This window comes from Malaclemys terrapin, chromosome 1, assembly GCF_027887155.1.
Source record: "Malaclemys terrapin pileata isolate rMalTer1 chromosome 1, rMalTer1.hap1, whole genome shotgun sequence".
In the NCBI taxonomy this organism is placed as follows: domain Eukaryota; kingdom Metazoa; phylum Chordata; order Testudines; family Emydidae; genus Malaclemys; species Malaclemys terrapin.
In genome coordinates this window covers 191,108,972-191,130,206 of record NC_071505.1, presented here as the reverse complement: position 1 = coordinate 191,130,206, position 21,235 = coordinate 191,108,972, and positions in this window count along the sequence as shown.

Sequence of the window (21,235 nt, the reverse complement as noted above, 5' to 3'; positions counted from 1 at the left end):
AGAAGCAGGTTTGGTGCATTCTGCCATTGCCTTTTTCCTGGGATAGATGGTCTATTTGGTGATTCCCACAAAATATCTGCTGAGAGTGAAATGGCCACCTTAAAAACCCCAAGAGAGCTGCAGAGGCGCTCCAGAGCTCCACCAGTAGACATTTAAAGGAAGAAGTATAGAGACAAAAGACATGGGGAAAACTCATGATTTTAGCAACAGCACATCATATTATTAATAAGAAGGAGATACTGCTTCAAGTAGAGCTGATCCAGGTGTGGAAGTTGCAAGGAACTGTAGAAAAAGGGCTAATTCACCACAGTCTGGGGGCAAAGTGAAAATAAAGAAGGGGATGGTATTTCTTGTGTTTAAGTAGATGCAATTCAGAAGTAATTTAAAGAAAAAATGTGAGCAAGATCCTTGCTTCCTCTAAATTAATCAAAACTTGGGTTTCAAGCTTCCAGCCATCTCATTTCCTTCCTTGGCATCTCTTTTTCCTCTCTGTTCCCTCAATGGTCATATTGCAAATCCAACACCCTCACTTTAACTCCATTTTAAAACTGCTATTACCATGGCAGATTGTGTCTCAGAATATTGCTTTCTGAACAGTGTCTGTCTCATAAAAGAGCTGGAGTGGGAATTACACATGTTTTGTTTGGGAATTCAAGTGTCTCTGGGAGCTTAAGAGGAGACATTGTGGAATCTATTTAAGAATCCGAAGTGATATATTTCTAATGTAAATATGTAAAATGAACATATGTACTATTGTAAGGGACAGTTAAAAGTGGCTAATATGTAGGCACAAAAACAAGCTGCTGTTTAATTCCCAATTTAGTAACTTGGGTTTAAAACTGTAATTATCAGCAAGTTTTCAAGCCAGACAATTGAATCACTCAGCTGAGCAGTTGTCCTCGGGGAAGAGCAATAGAACCGCACTGTTGAGCTAGTGGTACTTGTACATGAACATAAAATCCTTATAGAGGTTGATCCTCCATCTCCTGCGTACTTCTCAACTTTTTGTGGACAAACTGGAGTTCAAGTAAATGAGAGGGGTGACTCTCTGACATTGGATTGCATTCTGAAGTGTGGGACTGAAATCTGGGGCCCATTCAAGTAGGTGGGAAAACTCCCATTGATTTCAGTGGGGCCAGGCTTTCACCCTGGGTGTTCCACTGAGACACATGTGTTACTGAGAATGCCTCCTCAACAACATTGCTTTGCTTAAACATATATTATTGTGCCAACCTCTAAAATATACCGGAGACCCAGAGGTAGTCCCCAAAATTACAGTCCTCTGCTTGGCCAAAGCAGGGAGTTGGTAAATCCATTTTAGGCTGATAGTTTGGCCGTGGAATTCCGAGTTATCTGGCCTTAAAAGCATGTCCCAGAAATGTAGTTTTCAATTGTTATATTAAAGACAATTAAAGGAACTACTCTGTGGTGCAACACAACAAAGCCCCCTTAATCCAATTCTCTTAGCAAAAGAACAACTTCATTGTGTTTCCTTGTAGTGTGCCTGGACAAGTTTCTTCTAAGGATTGCAGTTTATTGAATTTTATGGAATGAGCAACCTCCCTGCATGCTGCTTTCCCCTTCAGTCAAAGAAGATTAGCTTCAAACAGTGGATGCATGTATACTCAGGGGAAAACCACCCCCTTTTTATTCAGTTTGTTGCAAGGCTGCCTCTTTTCCACAAGTCTGTTCAAGCTACAAAAAAAAAAAAAAAAAAAAACGCAGCATAGTGTTTAAATACCAGAGGACTTTCTGTAGTAGATTCTCTTTTAGAAAAGCTCCAGTGTATTCCAAATCTGGGTAATTTCCTCTGCATATTGAGCCTTTTTCTATATTCCTAGACCTGGGAAGAAGGGAATATATAGCCATGTTAAAGATCTCACTGCTGTGTGACTAAGATCATGTCCCACTGTGGATATTTCAGTTTTAAAAGTGAGATGAGTCCTGATAGTGATACCACATTAAACACATCTCCTATTGATCCTTTCTAACCTTGCAAAAGAGCTGCCCTGCATTAAGTACCTTTTACTTCAGCACCACTGATGGGACCACAGATGTTAACTACCAGGCTAAATATCCACAGAGGTCAGCAGACAGGGCAATTGAGAGGTCACAAAGTAATCATTTCCTGACTAAGAAACAATAGGAATATTCACCTGTCTGCCCTCTAAAACAGCTTGAGGACAATCTTGTGGATCACCCTGAAATGTAATTATAAATAAAGGAGAACTAATAAAATATTCCATCTCCCCCACAATTTCTCCTTTCTCTCATCAAATGTTTCATACTCAAACATGGGTCAATCCCTTAGCCCTTACTCAGGCAAAAACCCCAGTGAAGTCAATAAGAGTTCTTTTTGAGAAAGAAGTTGGGCTATAGGATATTGGCACATAGTTCCTTTCCACCCATTCCTTTCTTTTGTGACGTCTCTCTGTCCTTGTACTTTTTCCATTGAAAGGTAGAAACACCTTCTGAAATTTTCCTAACAGCCACTTTGAGTGTCCGAAACTCAAAGGCCATCAAGGAGATGGAACTTGAGTATCATATGAACAGTCTGTTTCTTCAGAAAGTAACTAGGGCATCTTTGTAGAACTCTCTGGCCCAGATTCTTAGCTGGTGTATGTAAGAGAAGTTCAACTGGCTTCAGTTAAGGGACATCAATTGACATCAGCTGAGGAACTAGCCCCATACATTCTACCATGAATTGGAAGAGAAGATCCTGAATATCAGGCATGCAGACAACTTGGCACTCTTGGTTGCTTACATACTACAAGCACATAATACTAGTTCTTTAGAAGAGACAATAGGAAGTCTAAATCTTCAGAGGCACATTTCTTGAATATAAATTAATATGTATTTACCAAGTAATTTTGGGCCATCAGGGTTTTGGGTTTTTTTTTTTTTCTGTGTATATGCTGGTGGTATGACATGGTTCTCTTTATTTCTCCTTTTACTAATTTTTACTTGCCACCTATTCTTGGATTAATTGGGCCCATCCTGTTATAATGCACTCCTCATTTTCTTCATTTTATAAGGAGTGGAGATTATATATATTTTCTCAGCTTTTAATGGTCACTTTTGACTGATTATTTTTCTAGCTCTGTTTTTATTTCTCCTTCTCCTACCCTAGTAATGTTTTGTAAACAGAAGGGAAAAAAAGGAGGAGGGGGGATAATAAGCTTGAATTTGATACATGCAACAGCTGGAAAATGAGGTGAATGTAATGGATAGCTTGTTTATTATGGTGACAGTTGTGTTCCCTGCCAAAATATTGTTGCTGTTACAGTGTGGGGAGCAAACTAATAGTTTCAGGTCAGCCATTTCAGAGGTACTGTGTGGGAACCATGAAGTGGGAGTTCCTTATCTGAAATATTTTTATATAAAATTCATGTTTGTCTCAAAATTCTAAGTAGGCCTTGTCTACACTAGCAACTGACCTGTTGCCAATGGTGGTTAACAGTGGGTCCTATTCAGGCTCATAATTCTTGCCCCACTAAGGCGTGTTCTTGAGCATTTATTGGGCTCAATCCTGCAAACCCTCCACATACAGACCCCTTTCTGATTAGGGCTGGGCAGGAAACCGTTTTCAAAATATTTTCCCATCCTGAACTCGGGATGAAAAGTTGAAATCTTAAAAAACTTTCATGAACCAGAAAAAAAAAATTGGATTGGTCAATCAAAACCCTTCGCTTCAATTTTAACCTTTTCTATTTTTAACATTGCTTCCTATAAGTTAACTTACATTTCAAAACAAAAAGTCATTTCAAATTGAAAAACAAAACTTTTATTTCAAAATGATGATTAGATGATTTTGAAACTTTTCCAAAAATTTTTTGAAAAAGGAAACTTGTTGAAGCCGACCCTTTTCCACAAGCAACTTCGGTTTCAAGAAATTAGCATTTTCTCACAAAAATTTCAACCAGCTCTCCCTCTGCCTTCAGTGTGAGTTTGTGCATAGAGGGCTTCCAGGACTGGGCACCATCGTTTGAGCAGTTTTTAATAGAGAACACAAGGTTTCCCTTTATCCTGTGGCTATTTGTTTATTTTTCTTTATGGTTTCCTATAATGGACCTTATATAAAGCCCCTAGAAATTCCAAGCCGATGATGTCCATCAGGGCACCTTTATCTTCTATTTTATTAGCTTTTCGAAGAACTCTAATAGATAGAGAGGCACGAGTTGTTTTTACACAAGCTGTGCTGATTTGACCCTGTGGGGTTTTTCTTGTCCAAGTGCTGTACTATTCTGTCCTTAATTAGAGTCTCAATCTGATCCTCTAGAACTGAGGTGAGGTTTGCCAGTCTGTAATTCCTGTGATCAGGCTTGGCTCCTTTATTAAGGCATGGGTATTATATTAGTCACTTTTCCATTCTTGAAGAACTGCCACTGTTTTTAAGGCTGCATTGCATCTCCTTAGGAGTATTTTAATCATTTCACACATTGTGTGCACTTCCTATAGACAGCGCCGTATATCATGCCTTTTAAAATCCACCTCGGGTCTGATTCAAAGCCTATTGATGTCAATGGAGAGACTTCCTTAACTTTCTGTTGCAGATTGCCTCCAACTGCCTCCTCCCACTCTCATAGCTGATCTATAGTTTGTTTGTCTAATTAGACTGCAGGCTTCTTAGGGGAGGGACCTTGTCTTCCTATGTGTTTGCAGAGAAATAAATAGTAGCAGTAATAGTATTAACAAACAAAAACAATGGCAGGTGTTTTCTTTATAGTTAACTCAGAATTGAATAAACTAGAATGGTTTAAAAGGATCGAGAGCAGTTATGGTAGAGAGAACATTCTGCAAATACTTCAGCTCTTGTTATATGAGGCAAGGGTGATAACAGAATTTTCAGTCCCAATTATGCCTTAATACCACATCATACATGTTCCTCTCCTCTCTCCCTGCCTCTTCCCTCTCACTAATATGTCCCAGACCCAGTATCACAGAAGGAAATGCTGAGGAGAAAAAATAAACTGCTGTTCTTTCCAGATGGCAAGTGTGAGGAGTAAAATAAAAGGGAAATCTGCTTCAGGGGTAAATGAAATATTGGTGGTAGCAACAACTTCTAAATGGCAACATCACCATCTGATGTGTGAAAACTTTCCCACTTCCTCCTGGCAGATACAGGCAAAGCTCTTTGGCTCGTGTGTAACGACAGAGTAAGTTGTGGCAAGACCGCAGCTTATGCTGACATACCTACTCTCAGACACTATCCACACCAGAGGGCAGAACCAATGAGTGCTGTGACATCAGAAACATATTTTCTTCTCCTCTACCGCTGATTGAGCTTCTAAGACTAAGATCCTAGAGCCCTGGCAGAATTTACAAGAACTGAAGAACTTGGAGCAGGCGGTACCATTAGATGTGCCCATCTAATTCCAATCAAAACAATCTCCCTCAGCTGGAGAGAAGGATGGAGAATTTGATAGTGGCTCCAAATCCAGGGATGGCAAAAGTGAGATTCATGGTTTTGGCATTAGCACTGAGTGTCTTGGAGAGGGAAATTATTAACATCAGCGGCAGCGGACAACTCTTCCTCCATCTGTGAAATACTGTGGGCAATCCCCCTGAGGTCATGGTCGGGCTGCCTGACCGACCTGGGGTTGGACTATTTTTTTTGTGTTTGTTGCTTAAAGTGGTTAATTAGGTGACCAGGGAAGAATACAATTCTAATCCTAAGAGTCAGTGATGAGGAGAAGCCTACCTCCACAGGCTGACAATAAACCATGGTCTGCACTACAAATTTACGTCCGTATAACTACTTCGCTCAGGAGTGTTACCAGATTTTCCACACCACTGAGGGCCTGGTCTACACTGGGCGGGAGGGGGAAAGAGGGGATATCGATCTAAGTTATGCAACTTCAGCTATGTGAATAACATAGCTGAAGTCGATGTACTTAGACCTACTCATTGCAGCGTCTTCACTGCGGTGTGTCGACTGCTGCTGCTCCCCCGTCGACTCTGCCTGCGTCTCTCGCGACGGTGGAGTACAGGAGTCAACGGGAGAGCGCTGATAAATCGACCCCCGCTGGATCGATCGCTGCCCACCGGTAGCATAGACATACCCTGACTCGCGTAGTTATACTGACCTAAGCCCTGCTGTAGGCAGCTCTGTGTCGATGGGAGGGCTTCTCCTGTTGACATAGCTGCTGCCTCTCGGGGAGGTGGAGTATCTATGCTGACAGGAGACGCTCTCCGATCAGTGTAGGTAGCGGCTTCACTAAGCACTACAGCAGTGCAGCTGCACCACCATAAGTGTAGATAAGCCCTAAGAGGGAAGCTGGGAGAAGATTTTCCACAGGATTCATTTTAAAATTCAGGCTTATGCCTCCCTGCTCCTCAGTGTCCCCATATGTAAAATGGGATGGTTAATAATGCTTACCTACCTCACGATGGACACTTTGAGGCACTCAGGTGGAAGATGTAAAATATAATGATCAGTATATTGTGGTTACATAGTTGGTGATTGCATGCATTACTTCACCCTATCTGGTATTTCCCATTTCACTTCACACTTCCTCATGTGCTATCAGTTCAATTTCCCTGGATGTACGGTGCATCCAACTGAACTATCTCAGAGCTGTGGAATTCTGAAGAGCCAATTATCCCAGAATAGTAAAACCAGAGGTTTTCTGGCCTGTTACCAGTATAGGTATCATTGCTTAAGTCCCTTTCCTGTGCTGCAGCAATTGGCCCTGAACTGCTATAATGCTGCCTCTTCTATTATGACTAGAGTTCCACCAGTTGGGCTTAATATCTTCAGAAAGCTGATAGATCTTCAGTTTTTTTAGCTTACATGAGGCTGTCTAAATGTTTCCACTCTTCTCCCTTGTAGACTGAATTCATGCTGGTTTTTTTTTTTTTTTTTGCATGGTTGCTATATCATGTATCCTATTTAAAAAGGGCGTGGAGGAAACTTCAGTGTCTCATGGAAAGCCTAAGAGAGCTGGAAATCAAAGACCTATTACTAAAACCATTTGATGCCAAATGTTCAAGGTTTTAAGCTTGTGCACAAAGCTAAAGAAAATGGAACTCAAGGTTAGCCATTACACACAGAACCCTTGTTTTGCCACCTCAGATCACTCAAGGGCAACAGTATTCTTTCATTCATTCAGCTGAAATGAAACAGGATGGTTTAAAATTTATCTGTCCTGCTGCAACTGTCCATAGTGACTGCTGCTCACGTGCAGCACAGCTCTGAGTATACTGACAGAGAGAGGCTGAATGCCTGTTTATCTTTCTCAGTATCTGATGTGGCTTCGGTGTCAGAGGCAGAGCAGGCAGGGAAGGGGAAGCAACTGTCTGAAGAGAAAGGAGGAAAGAATGGCAAGAGAAATTTGCTGACAAAGCATTAACTGGTGAATTTCTAGCTTTAGGAGGGAGTTTGAGGAAATGAAGTATATAAATTATGTTTTCCTTGAGATTACCAAATGCCTCTGAATTAGCTGTTCTTCCGATGTTCACATTGCCAGTTCCAAGCATTCAACAACTGATTCGAGCCTCACAAAAATCATAATACTTAAAAAACAATTGTTATTAATGTTTTTGTTTTATTTCCCTTCTCAGAGTCTTGCGGGTACCCTTCAGCTTGAAAATATGACCCTTCTTAACAGTCATGAATGCTAAGAATGTAAAAAAAAAAAAAAAAAAAAAGTGAGATTTTTACATAATTACTTGACTACAGGAGCTGGGACTTTAAGAAAAACACCAAACAGTATGAGACACATGATAAAGTCATGAGAGTTGGCAACACTTGATTTTCTGCACAGGGATTTTAGGATCTTTTCTTATAAAACAGTCTAGAAATAGTTAATATTACCCTCTCTTGGAAAGGGAGTTGGAATTTCCTAGTGATAAATGTTAATATAAAATAGAGTGGGCCAGAATCCACAGCTGGTATACAAATTCCATTGACTTCAATGGAGCTAATGCTGATTTGTAACAGCTGAGGAGATCTGTACCATTGACCTCTAGTCCCCAATTTTTAAAAAGCCCAGGGCTTCCTTTTGTGCTGACATGAGTTGAGTGTAAAGGTTTCCTATGCACTTTTCAAGCATTAATGCTTGCTTAAGTGGGCTTGGTGCATGTCATTTCTATCAACTGTTTGTGCAGGTGTCAAATCTAGCAAGTGTACACACACAGGTGTTAGTGCTTGAAGGGTGCACGCACACAAAGGCAGGCTGCTTTCTGAAAACAGGTTTTTAACCACATGATCCCAGACACTTTGGCACAACATTTTTAGAGGTTGTAAGTGACCTGAAGCTCTTTCTTGAAGTTTGGAGAGGTACTTCAAATTTTGTAGACTGAGGGTCCAATCTTATTTCTGTTGAAATCAAGAGCAAAACTCTCATTGTTTGAAACCAGTCACATCTCTTCCGTTATTCATGGCTTTTAGGGAATGGCCACCTGTGTGAATTTGACAGATGAAATAATAATTTTCCAGTGTTTAGTCATCTGAATTTTAAAATGAATTGACTTCAGCTGTGCTTTAGCTGCTCTTGTTTGCTAGATGGCTTATCAGGAAGCAAATCAGTTTACTGGCAGGAGTACTTGCAGAAACAGTGAATATTAGTAAAAGTGACTTTTAAATTTGTAACCATGAGTATTCACATTGGATACCTGAGTCAAACCGGCCATTCCAGAAATGGAAATGTACTATGTGTGACCCCAATCAAAACTAACCAATGCAGATTGAATGTTTCACCTACACGCCCTCCGGTTGCATTGTTTCCTTGTGCTCCCCGGTCTCTCCACTTATATTTAGACTGTTCGCTTTTTGGGGCAAAAACCAGCTATTTGTTCTGTTTGCACAATTCCTAGCACAATAGGGCCCTGCTCCCTGGCTGCGGTCCCTAGATGCTACCACAAAGCAGGTAATAAATAATAATAATGAATAAAGGCTGAGGTTTTCAAAGTTGCCTATGGGCTTTGGATACTCATTTCCCCATGGCAGCTTTGAAAATCTCAGCCCAAGTGATTTTTCCCAAGGTCACCAGACAGTCTGTGGCTGGGTGAGGAATAGAACCCTGACAACCTATATCCCAGGCTGCAAACCAGCCTCCTTCTCTAAACAATCTACAGAGCAAGGACTTGAGTTGCACCTCACTCCAGTGTCACTATGGAATAACTCTGCTGAAATCAGTGCTGTAAAATTGGTGTCCGATCAGAATCTGGCTCCAGGATTTGGTGTAAAAAATTATTTTGCAAATCACATTGAATAGCAAATGTATTTGAGAATAATCACCCTGCGTTGACAGACAATTCACAAGCAGAGAGGTCAAATTAGTCTGATCAGTTATTTGTTAGAAAATTTATTTCTTGGGTCTGTGAGAAATAGCAGTTTGTGGCAGTGACTGAAATGAATTTCTGAATCTTAACATCAAACAAGATGGCTCTTGTGTAGGGAAAGGATAGAAGCCCTGGAGTGAGGCGGGGGGAGAAAGGAGAGGAAAAATGAGAGGATGTTGTTGCATTAAACACCACTTTCTGTGGAAACAATTAGTGATGTAAGTGTATTCTTGAAAATGAACTGCTTTAGAATGAGATTACTTACAAGCATCATCTCTGCTAAAATACCCATAAAGAGTTCCTCAATTCTGAGAAGTCATCTTCAGAGACAACGCTTATTGGAATTCATAGACCATATTTCATGCTGTACTCTTTGAAATTAGCTAATGTTTGGGTCATATATAGCCCTTCCAATTGCCCAAATCTCCAAGGCTTTGCTGTAGAGAAACCTGATGTAGTGTGCATACCACAGATATGTTGCTACCCGCAAGCTGCTCTCTTACTGGGGTATTATCAATACGTAGGGGCCGGTTTGCAAGGCTGTGCTAGTTCGGATTCAGGTTCCATTTTATTTGAACCACTGGAGTTTTGAGGGTTGTGGGTTAGATAGAATATTACATTTCCTTCCCCCAACTCTCTCTGTAAAGAGTAATTTGAGGTGGTTTGGTTTTGTAAAACCTCAGCTTTGACGTTTGAAAAGCAAAACAAATCCAGGAGTGGTTTGAATTTAGATTCCATTTTTGTCCCCCATAAACTTTCATGTTTCAGGGTTTAGGCCATCTTCTAACTAATTGGGATTAGGAAGAAACTTTCCCTGTGGGCAGACGATCTCAGAATTGCCTACTGAATTGTATCTTGCCCCTTCCTCTGAAGCAGCTGGTTCTGTCAGAGCCAGGCTATTGGACTAGTCTGTACTGGTGTGATCCAGCAGTGCCTATCTTTCTGTCCTGGAGAAGGAGGAGGGAGATTCCAACAAAAGTTTTCATCTATAGCCCTGCTCTACCATTGTAATTTAAGTTTTTTAAAATTTGGTTACCATCCTGCCTTCTTGCTTAGTGAGGGTGCTATCTCCAATTGCCAAATACATTACACTTATTATGTTTGTAGTTATTACAGACATGTCCCAAGAACAGATGTTAATAGTCTTCAGAGCAATGCGAGAAATGAGTAGATTTTTCAAACAACCTTCTTAAGAAGAGCTTGTGGGTGCTCAGTAATACTTGATCAAACCATACATCTGATCCAAGCACCTGCAGATAGACACTTCTACTTAGTTATTATTTTTGTAGGAAAAGTACATAATTCTTTTACTTGCTATCTGGGGTTAATAGCTCTGAATCACAACATAAGTGTGCATTGCTGCCACGTTCTCAGCAAAATTAATGAACGGGTTTTATCTAAAGATACAGAGGGCCTGAATCTGACTTCACACTAGCTTTACCCTTGCATAGTTCCTTGACTTAAATGGAGTTACTGCTGATTCACATCGCTGTGAGGGAGATGAAAATCAAGTCCAGAAAAAAGAAAACAGGACAAATCCTGCTCACCTCACCTGCATATTTGTCTGACACTGCTAAACAGTGTTTCTCCCAGGGCTGGATATGAGGTCAGATCAGGCCAATCCTGAATACATTTTGCAATTACCTTAAAATTTTGCAGTACATTTTGCCTAAAAATAACTTGTAAATTGTAAGTCTGTAATGTAGGATCATTAAGGATAGTTCAGGGATTGATTTAATATTAATAATTAAAGTATCTTGCAGAGACCATTGTTTCTTTCAAATATTTAGGGATTTGGAAATATGGTTAAAAAAACATAGTGTTAGGACCTGATCCTACAACCCTTGTTCATATTATTAGTCTTTATGTGTACAAGATACCCCTTACTTCCCTGGGACTACTCCCATGAGTTTGGACTACTAGTGAGAAAAAAAGGTTTGCGGGCTGGGCCTTTAGTATTTTAAAACTTACGTTAATAGCATGTATGGAGTTTCACCCTTTCCCGATCAGAGAATAAAATGACCAAACGAAGAAGCTGTCGCTTTGTTGGACTAACTAAACTTCCAAGATGAAATGGTGAGCATTCAGGAACCTCAGTCTTGATGAGATTATTGTTAACTGCAATATTAGCACAGAGGGTAGCAAGATCTTAACTCAGTCACTGTCATTTCAGCATCATGGGGGAAATGGGAATCTTGAAAACAAAAACAAAATTGCAACAGATTAGAGACAAGAGTAGCAATAGGGTGACCAGATGAGGGGAAGAAAATATTGGGGAAGGGACGTCTGGTCACCCTAAGTAGTAATTTACTGCCAGATTGAACCTGGGGAGCATTGGCTTCCTTTTTCAGGGGGAGTCCTTTCTTAGTGGGCAAAACCAGTGCATGGAGTTGATTTTTTTGCAAAACCTCATTGGTTCTCTTGCTTTTGCAAAACCAAATCCCCAACCAGGGATGGAGCTAGCCTGGTTTTCAGTTTTCCTGAAAGTCAGTGTTTGGGGAGGAGGCTGTTTGAGCACATTGCTCTTATCTGGGCTCACCTCCATTTGAAATAAATATGGGCAAAACCAAAAGTGCTTCTGTAAAACAGCTGGCCTCAAGTTGATTTTGACAAACCAAAATCAGTGGTTGTTCAGACCTACGTCTCATTTTATCAGAAGCCCGAAACTCCTGGAGCAGGGAGGGTGGATAGATGACTATGGTTTTTAGTTCATCTCTGTGCTACTGGGAAATACAGCTTAATAAAACAAAAACCAACACATACACTTTTACCCTTCATTTTACTGAGCAAGTAAAATACCGCAGTTGTCAATGCCTGAGGATTTCTAGAACTTACCCTACAAAAATCCCTTAGATCAGTGGTTCCCAAACATGATTCTTGGCTTGTTCAGGGTAAGCCCCTGGCAAGCCACAAGACGAGTTGTTTACCTGAGCATCCACACCTGGCCCGCGCCACTTCCCGCAGCTCCCATTGGCCGGGAACGGCGAACCACGCCACTGGGAGCTGCGAGCAGCCATACTTGTGGATTCTCAGGTAAACAAAGTGTCTCACGGCCCGCCAGGGGCTTACCCTGAACAAACCGTGAACCAAGTTTGGGAACCACTGATTTAGATAAAACTTGCTTTGATAAGCATCATGTTGTCCACATGGGCATAAGCGGCACAGCTCAGATGGAAATAGCTGAACATAAGGAAACCACTTTTCAGCTTTGGAACCATTCTGCAGAAGTCACCCCTAGACATAGTTCCCCTTTCCCAATGCCTTCGGCTGGCAATGCAATTAAAAGTGCTAGTCAAATGTAAATCCCAGTGGAAGTTCTGCCCCAGAGGATGTGCATTTATAGGGCCATATAAATATCATAGCGAGAACTTTAAAATAAAAATAATAGCTAAATAAGGGGCTGGATAGAAGCCCCTAGATTTGCATGCAATCTCCCCATTCCTATGAGGGAGCCATCCCTGGGTAGATTCCTCTGTACTGTCCAGGATGTGTGTGAGCAAAGTGGGGAGAGGTGAGGGTGCATATCTTTCCCTCCCCTCCCTATGAGGAAGCTGAAACCACATTAACTTCTTTATGGAGTCTCCTCTGTGCTGCATAGTCTTCCTCCTTTGGAAGGGTTTGGGGGCTTGAACTTGTTCTTGTTATGCATGGGGCAAACGCTGCACACCTGAAGGAATAATCTGTGGAACACATCTTGCAAGGATGGTCAAAGTTTTCCCCCTGCCCTCCCGTGGGGTTTTTAGTGAAAGAGGGGCAGAGCTGACAAGAAAGCATTAGTTAAGGAATCCACCATATCCTGCATAATGTCCTCTGAGCTAGATCCTCAGCTGGTGTCAATCAGCCTAGCTCCACTGAAGTCAATGAAACCACTGAGGATAACAGCGTTAAGCTGATTGACGCCAGCTGAGGATCTGGACCTCTGTGAGGCTCAAAATCTGTCTACAGACAGCAGGATGACAGCAGCTTACACACAAAGGAAATATACGTTTTTATCTAAATCACACTGGTGAGAGGCATGGTTTCTGCTGCTATTTTTTTCCCCTTCACCAATTGTGAAACTTTAATTTCTCATTCCCAGCAGATGCCTGAGACAAATAGAATAGGAGAGGCCATTTGCTAAAATAAACCCAAGTTCATATCTTCTTTAGACAGATACAAAGATATCTTGATTGAAAAGAACAAACAGGAAAGAGGACAAGACATGTTGAGAATCAGAGATAGGCTGCATGGTGCCTCAGCCATTCCAAGGTAGCACCGTCTTATCAGCCTTATGTGTGTTTTAGGTTGATTAAGAAGAGTGGGAGTGTGAAGACCTGATTCAAGGGGCAATGAACCCAGCCAAGACAAGTTATCTTATCTGGAAAGCAAGGTCAAAATTAACTATCTTTCCAAACTCATTTCTGTGCTATTAAATTAATATTCCCAATATTGATGATATAAGTGTTTAAGCAGGATATAAGTATCCCTGAGTGCTGTATGGATACAGACTTCTCATGCCGGAAGAAACCTGAGCTTTGTACCATCCTTTTATTGTATCCACCTTCCAGAATTAATTTTTAAACCAATTTTTAATTACAGTTATTTCAAACACTTACACGCACGTGTGATCACTTTTTCTTGACCTGGCTGGTTTTGTACGTGATGTTTGTTCTTGGATTTCAAGGTTTTTAGTACATTCTCCAAGGTATCTTCTAGATAAGCATCAACCTCCCCATGCTCGCTCGTTAACTGCTATTCCATCTTCATCCTATGCTGTAACTCCCCCCTGCCCCCATAATCCATATATATAAGATTATAACAGCTGAAGTATTGTATCCAGTTCTGGGTGCCACACTTCAAGAAAGGTGTGGACAAATTGGAGAGAGTCCAGCGTCCTGTCAGGGATGGTGTAGGATGGTATACCTGGTCCTGCCTCAGTGCCTTCCAGTCCTATATTTCTATGACTCTATATTTGGTACATTTATCCCCTTTCTCCTACCTGCCATTTTCTAAACTTGCAAAAATCTTGGAGACTTTTAATTTTAGTCCTTTGGTTATTCCAAATATGGATCTGACACCAGTCTCCTAACCACTGGGCTATCCAATGTGACACAAGAGTCTCTGGATTGAAAAGCTCAGGTTTCAATCTGAAAATGGACATTTTGACACACATCTGTAGCGTGTTCGAAAGGTTTTGTTTCAGTTCTGCATTGGAGCAAAATGCAGAATGAAAACATTTTGAAACCTCAATAGTGGCCTGGAATGGAATTGTTGTTTTCTGGACAGCTGTAGCTGTAAGAAATCCCCCATGTGCTCCATCATATGCTACCCATATCCCGGGTAGCAGTGCAGGGGGAATTTGGGGAATGGTATCTGCAGAGCTGCCATATCCTTCCCTCAGCATATTGGAGGCAGTGGGTGAGACAAGGAATGAGGCAGAGTCTTGGCTTCATCTCTCCAGTGCTGGGATGCAGGTCTGGTCTGATCTGATCTGCCCTAGGTCAGCACAACAACAAGCTATCCATTGCTGGGGGTGGGACAAAGCCCTTGTAAAAAGGTACCTGAAGCTTATTTTGAAGATGCTCTTAAGTGTGTTACAAACATGATGTGGTGTGGGATTTCACCTCATCCATGACATGGCCGTTTCCAGTTATATTTGGAATGAAACTTCTGAATTGACAGTGAGAAGGGGAGATAATTTTTTTCATTTTGTCATTTAAGCATCAGCTTTTACATAAGGACCACTGAAAAGCTTCCTAAGATTCAGACATCTGTGCATAGTTTAACATGCCTCACTTTATCCTTTCATGAGTTAGTGCAGCATTTGCTGTCAAGTTTTTTTTGTCAAAACCAGCCAGTTTAAGAAGCTCGGATTCTTCTGAGAGAGTGAGCAAGCGAGAGAGTTTTCTCTTTCCTGAATGATCTTGTTTATTCAAAGCAAACAACCTTACTCCCTAGTAATCCTTCAATGATTGATAGGGTAACTTGCCCTAAAACCCTCACAAATGGCACTAAAAAAAGCCCACTAATACAAATATTAACCTAAAGAAAGAAGCTTTATTAATCGCACTAGCTAGTTCGCAAAGCTTAGCTTTTGATACCCACAAACCTTTACTGCAGGACAGTGTCGGTCTGGTTCTTGTTGTGGCTAGCTCTGGTATACACAGAGGACTCTCACTCAAATTTGTACCACATTAGTTTCTCTTTCTCTCTCTCACTCGTATGTGTGGTTTCTTTTGTGGTAACTTAAAATACATAGTACTGAAAAGGTCCTTGCAGAGTTTGGTCCTGCTCCTGCTGAGGTCAATGACACAGGCTCATATAGAGTTATATGGGTGCAGAATCAGGCTTTTGGGCCCTGAGTCAGAAAAGCTCTTAAGCACAGTCTTAAGCACATGCTTAAGTGCTTTGCTGAGCTAGGGCCATAATGAGTAAGCCCATGTTCTGTAATTGGTTCTCAAGTCTTATTTAAAATGGATTTCTTCGCTCACATGATTTAATCATCCATTTATGAATACAGATAACTTAGATGAGATGTCATAGAACTAGATGCTTAAAGGTACCTTTTTAAGAATACCAACATATGGGGGATTGATATGTTTAGCTCTCAACAATAAGAGTTGGATCTCTGCTTTCATAAGTGCTATGCATTATCTTATCTGCCACATCTTAGTCCAAGATTTTAGGGAGTCTAACAGTGGTCCCAGTGATTCTTATTAACATTATTTACAGCTGTATATTTAATTCATCATGTTCACTTCAGCAATCAAAAGTATTAAAGTGCCTCTTAACACTTTCAGTATTTTCTCTAGATCCATTATCTTATTTTGTATTAAAATAAATATTTTGTGTAAAGTAAGAAACAAAACAAATTAATCTAAGATTTGAGCCTATATCTGCAGAACCTGACTTAGCAACCTGCTCCTGCTTGGGATCAATTAAAGTCAGGAACACAATAATCATTTAAAAATGAATTTTCTCTGAATAAAATACTGTTCTAAAAAGGGACAATTTTATGCACTGCAGTCCAGGGTTAGCCCTGATTTAAACAGATTAAGTTGCATTGATATTAACCTTAGAATTGACAGACAACAATTCTGATAGCCCCAACTTGAAGTTTCAAAATTTTTGTTTTCATTCTGCACTGGAGTGAAAACAAAACCTTTTGAACATTTTTGCAAAAAACAGAATTGTCAGTCTATTTCTGGATTGGAACCTGAGTTTTTTCATTAGGGACAGGTGGGGGTGTATGTCTATTACCTGAGGGTAGAGCCCTGATTTGGGATATGGGAGACTCCAGTTCAAGTCCTTGCCATGCCTGAGTCTGTGCAGGTTTTCATCCCAGATCATCCTGACTTCAGAAGACAAAGGATTTGAACTCAGGTCTCCCACACTAAAGAGTTTCTCTCAAATCTTCCTAGTGAAAACTTTTTTGAAACCACTACAGCTACACAAAATACTCCTGCCTTTACAAATCAGCCTAGTCTGACACCATTTTATGTTCTGACCAGCTCTAACCAACCTCCAATGAAGTTGTAACTGTCTTTGCTTGCACCAGATCTGAATTTGCCACAGTTGGCTAATGAGACTATAATACTAGTATCCAAGTCTGTCTCAACGCCAAACTGGAGCCAGCTGGGGATCAGTTAGGTGTTGATTCAGAAGTTGTACCTAAATCTTATGCCAAAGTTTGTGGACCTTCTTATTGTGGTTTAAGAATGGCATACGTTGGCGTAGCTTAAATCAGTTCAACTTAAGCTAAACTGAAATAAGAATGTCTGTACAGCTTTTAGCACCAGTTGAACTACATTGGTTTAAAAATCACACCGTAACTTAAAGGGATGCAACTAGCTTGCATAGGCAAGCCCTTGGAGGCACCTTGTCAGACTAGTTGCCACTGATCCATCTACTGAGGTAATGCATCTTACCCTGAGGGGTATAATAAATTCCATCCTGTTAATATTAAGATCTGTCAGAGCTGAGACACCATATAAAACTGCCCCCACTTAAATGATTATCCAGTCTCCAGGTACATTACGAAGACTGAGTGATTCTACATTGTCTCTTTTTGGCTCGTTGTGTTCTAAACTGGGTCATGCAGCAGCCAAACAGTCATTTGGTTGGTTTGAGGATAACTTTTATAGATATAGATTTATGAAAAAAGATTCCTATTTGTTTGTAACTTTCTATCTAAAAGTGAATCCAAAGGATTGCTTATTTCCTCTTTAATGACTTTTTGGATTTTGTACAATGCTTTGATTTTTAGCTAAGAACTATGCCATTGTTAATGTAAAGCAGCAGCATCCTTATCTGTCTGTCTACCCACAAGAATGTCTGTGAATATTAATCTATCCTACCTTTTCATGTAAAGAAGACACAAACCTGCATTCAGCCAGCATATATTGTACAGTCAATTCAAGCATATACATATGCCTTGTCGTCAGAGTACTTAACATTTCAAAAGCAAGCTTGTAGCAATTAGTGCTTGTTGTGTGATGGAGACTGCTGTGTTGACTGAGCCAATTAAGAGATCAATTAGTGCAGTACAGAGTGCTTAGAGAGGTAGTCTTGGGTGACATCGGTCAGGTATTCAGTCCGTATACTGTACAGTACAGTGATTGCTAAAGTGCATTTAATGACTTCATGTTTATAGGGATATTAAAAACACTTATCTCTTGTCTGAATCTTAAGGTAAAACCACTTTTGCTCCATTGTTTCCTTTAAAACCTTTTTTATGTCAATGAGGCACTAAATGGAGATTACCGTGAACTGAACACAGTACAGGCAAGAGCTGCTGCTTTTGGAAGCTTGCTTAGTTTTTCTTGTCATGTCTGAATTTTTGTGCAGTATCAAAATTTGCATGCACTGAAGGCCTCATCCAAAGCTAACTAACATTATCTCCCTTAAGATAATATACTGCTAACATTCGTTAAGGAATAAAGCAGAAATCACTTTCTACAATTGCAGAATCAGATTAAAGTACTTACTGTACAAAGTTGAACAGGGGGCCATAAGATCTTGTAGTAAAGCATAGTTCACCTTATTTCACTCTGAAATGCTTTTACATGCTTACATACACTTCCAAAAAGGAAGAAACATAAAGACTTTTGTCCTGTTATAGCAAGGTACTGATCTCAAAGTTGACAATACGAAATAGAATAAAGCAAGATTTATAAATTTAAACCTTATATGTGAAGTTTAAGAAACATGTAAAAGGAAAATGGGAGAATTTTCCATCCAGGCTTTGAAATCTTTTATACTGTAAGTTGAATGTTAGATTTGCCCAGCCTAAAAAACAGCAAGAAAATGGTTGTTTTTGCAGAGAATGCTCTGGAATATGAAATTGTGATGGGGTGTTTACACTGTACACCTGCACTGAAGGGCTGCAGAAGAGCTCAATAAGTGCATCCAGTTATAACTGGAGGAGGGGCCAGGACCAATTTGGGATGAGATCCAGCTGGGTGGCTACTATAAGAGTAAGGCTTTATGCTAGAGAGGTGGAAATGGAAAGTAGGGTGTGGGATCCTCTCCTGAGAAGGAGCTCTGGAAAAGGGTCAGGAAAGCTGGGCCCTTTAGGAAGGGAAATCCCTGGCTAGTGGACTCTGAGAGAAGGGCTGGACTGGGTGAGGGCTCTGAAAATTGAATTAAGCCCTGAAGGAGGTGCTGGGCTTTGGTAGCAGTCCCAGTCTAAAGGGGAAAAGAACAACAGAAGGGCCTGCAAGAGGGAGCTTTTATCCTGACACTGTCCATAAAGGGAGAGGGCAGTTGGGGAGACAGACCTGACCTGGGAGAAGACTGGCTCCAGGGAAGAAGCCCTGAGGATCAATTACCCAGGAGGAGCTGGGCCTGCAGGCAGATGGCCGTGCTCTGTGTCAGAGTGAGGAGGGAGTCTGCAGAGCCCAGGGGAGGGGTGAAGAGGTGGGAGAGGGGTGATTCTGGGAAGGATAGAGTTTTTTTGTTCCTTTGAGTCTGGACAGTATTACCTGGGAAGGGGTGAACTTAAATTGTGACCTGGCTGGAGGGCTGAGTCACTAGAAGAGCAGCTGTTGACAGAGAGTGAAGATAGGGAGAGAGAGCTCTTATGCTATGCCTGGCCACAATGGTGCCCAGTGGGAAGTCCACCCTGTTACAAAAACAATCTTAATTTATTTGAGAATTTAAGTTGGATAAATTAGTTCCTAAACTATTATTTATCTTACTGTAGCACTGAGGCCCCCATTATGCTAGGTGTTGTACAGACATAGAAACCATCACTCTCAGGATTCCTCTTTGGAGGTCCTCAAATTATTACCAGTCTTGTTGTAATCAGAGAACATCACCATTTTGTACTGCCTCTCTGGGTTAGTCCACTGATTAAGGAGGGCATGAGGAACTGGAGAAATACTTTATTCCAGCTCATATGGGCTTGTTTACCAGATTCAGAAACCAGACTGATGAGAGTCCAGCTTAATGACAAAGAATTATTCACCCTAACTCTCTAAACATGAGGCCTGCCCCCAAAGGATGGGGAAATGATTAATGAAAATGGACCAGTCACCCAGGCTCCTCTTACTGTCCCCACATCAGAAAAATAAACAGTTAACTAATTTCTAGAAGAGCTATATTTAAACATAGGGCCTGATCCAAAACCCATCAAAGTCAATGGAAAGATTTTCACTGACTTCAGTGGGTTTTGGATAGACCTATGCTGAATGATGACAATATCGGGGAGGAGGGAAAAGTGGCTAATATTTTTGTCTTTTTGAGTCCTCAGTGATGTACAGATAATACTGTAGAATAAGATGTTATAATCTCCTTGAGGGAGAGACAATAGAAGTGAGGGGAATGAAGGCTAGGGAAGATAGGCCCGGGAGTAAGTAGTAGGCTCTAGTTCTGACTCTGGCACTGGTTCACCATGTGACCTTGAGCAAATCATTAAACTCTGTACCTTGGTTTCTCCATACTTACTTTGTATGGGTTTCCCCCATACTTACTTTGCACTTCTCTGGGCAAGAAGTGCAAATTGTTCTGACATTCCAAGAAGGCAAACTGAAACAACTAAGTACAAATCATGGACCACCCACCAGGTGGAGAATCACAGCAGTGCAGTCAATTTGTTTCTTAATAGTTAAGAAAGACATTAATGTTTGTTAATGTTTCATTAATTCTCATCCCTGGGTGCTGCACCTTGATGTGGTGGGAAAGCTTGTGAATTATCAGACCCTGAGAGCTGTGCTGGCAGGAGTTTAACTTTTAGTAAAGCCACACCACCAAGACAGGTCAAACGGTAAGGACCAGACAAAAATCAGTCCCTTGTTGGGGTAGATCAGACTCCTTAGCCCTGGTAGGCAGCTGGCCTAGGAGAAGGCATACTCCATATTAAACTGAGGCTGTCTGGCCTGCTAGAAAGTCATGACCCATGGACTTTGAAGCAGAAAGCTGCTGCTCCATCAGTCTGCAGTCTCCAATCATCCAGCAAACAAGCTTCAGCACTGCTGCATTGCCCAGTGCCTAGGTATGGTCACTTTGGTCTTCAATGGGTTCTGCATGCGATTGTCTTGATTTGTTTTGCTTGCACCTCACAGAGTGTTGCATCTCTTTTTGTCAGCCCACCTATTGCAACCTTCCACACCAGTGGACAAGATGGCCAACAAGGATGAGAGTGTCACTAGTCAGGCACAACCTAGTACTCCTTTAAACAATTCTTTGTGCAGGTCTACAGTCCTTATTCCTTGCTATCTCTTTGCTTGTTCTGTTCTTTGAAAGCCCTGTGGTGATGGGGACAGGGTCCCTACTCACCAACCTGCACACAGGCAGTGTGAGACTGATGGTCATTTGCCATTGACTCAGAGGGACATTGGTGTCTGTATCCCTGCTGTGCAACAAAGAAGCCCTTTTTGGGGAGAACACTGATATTCAGTGGGGGACAATGGGATGCCTAAACATCGCCCATTCCATTGTAAGCTTGCTAGTGTGCTATGAGGAACTGGTC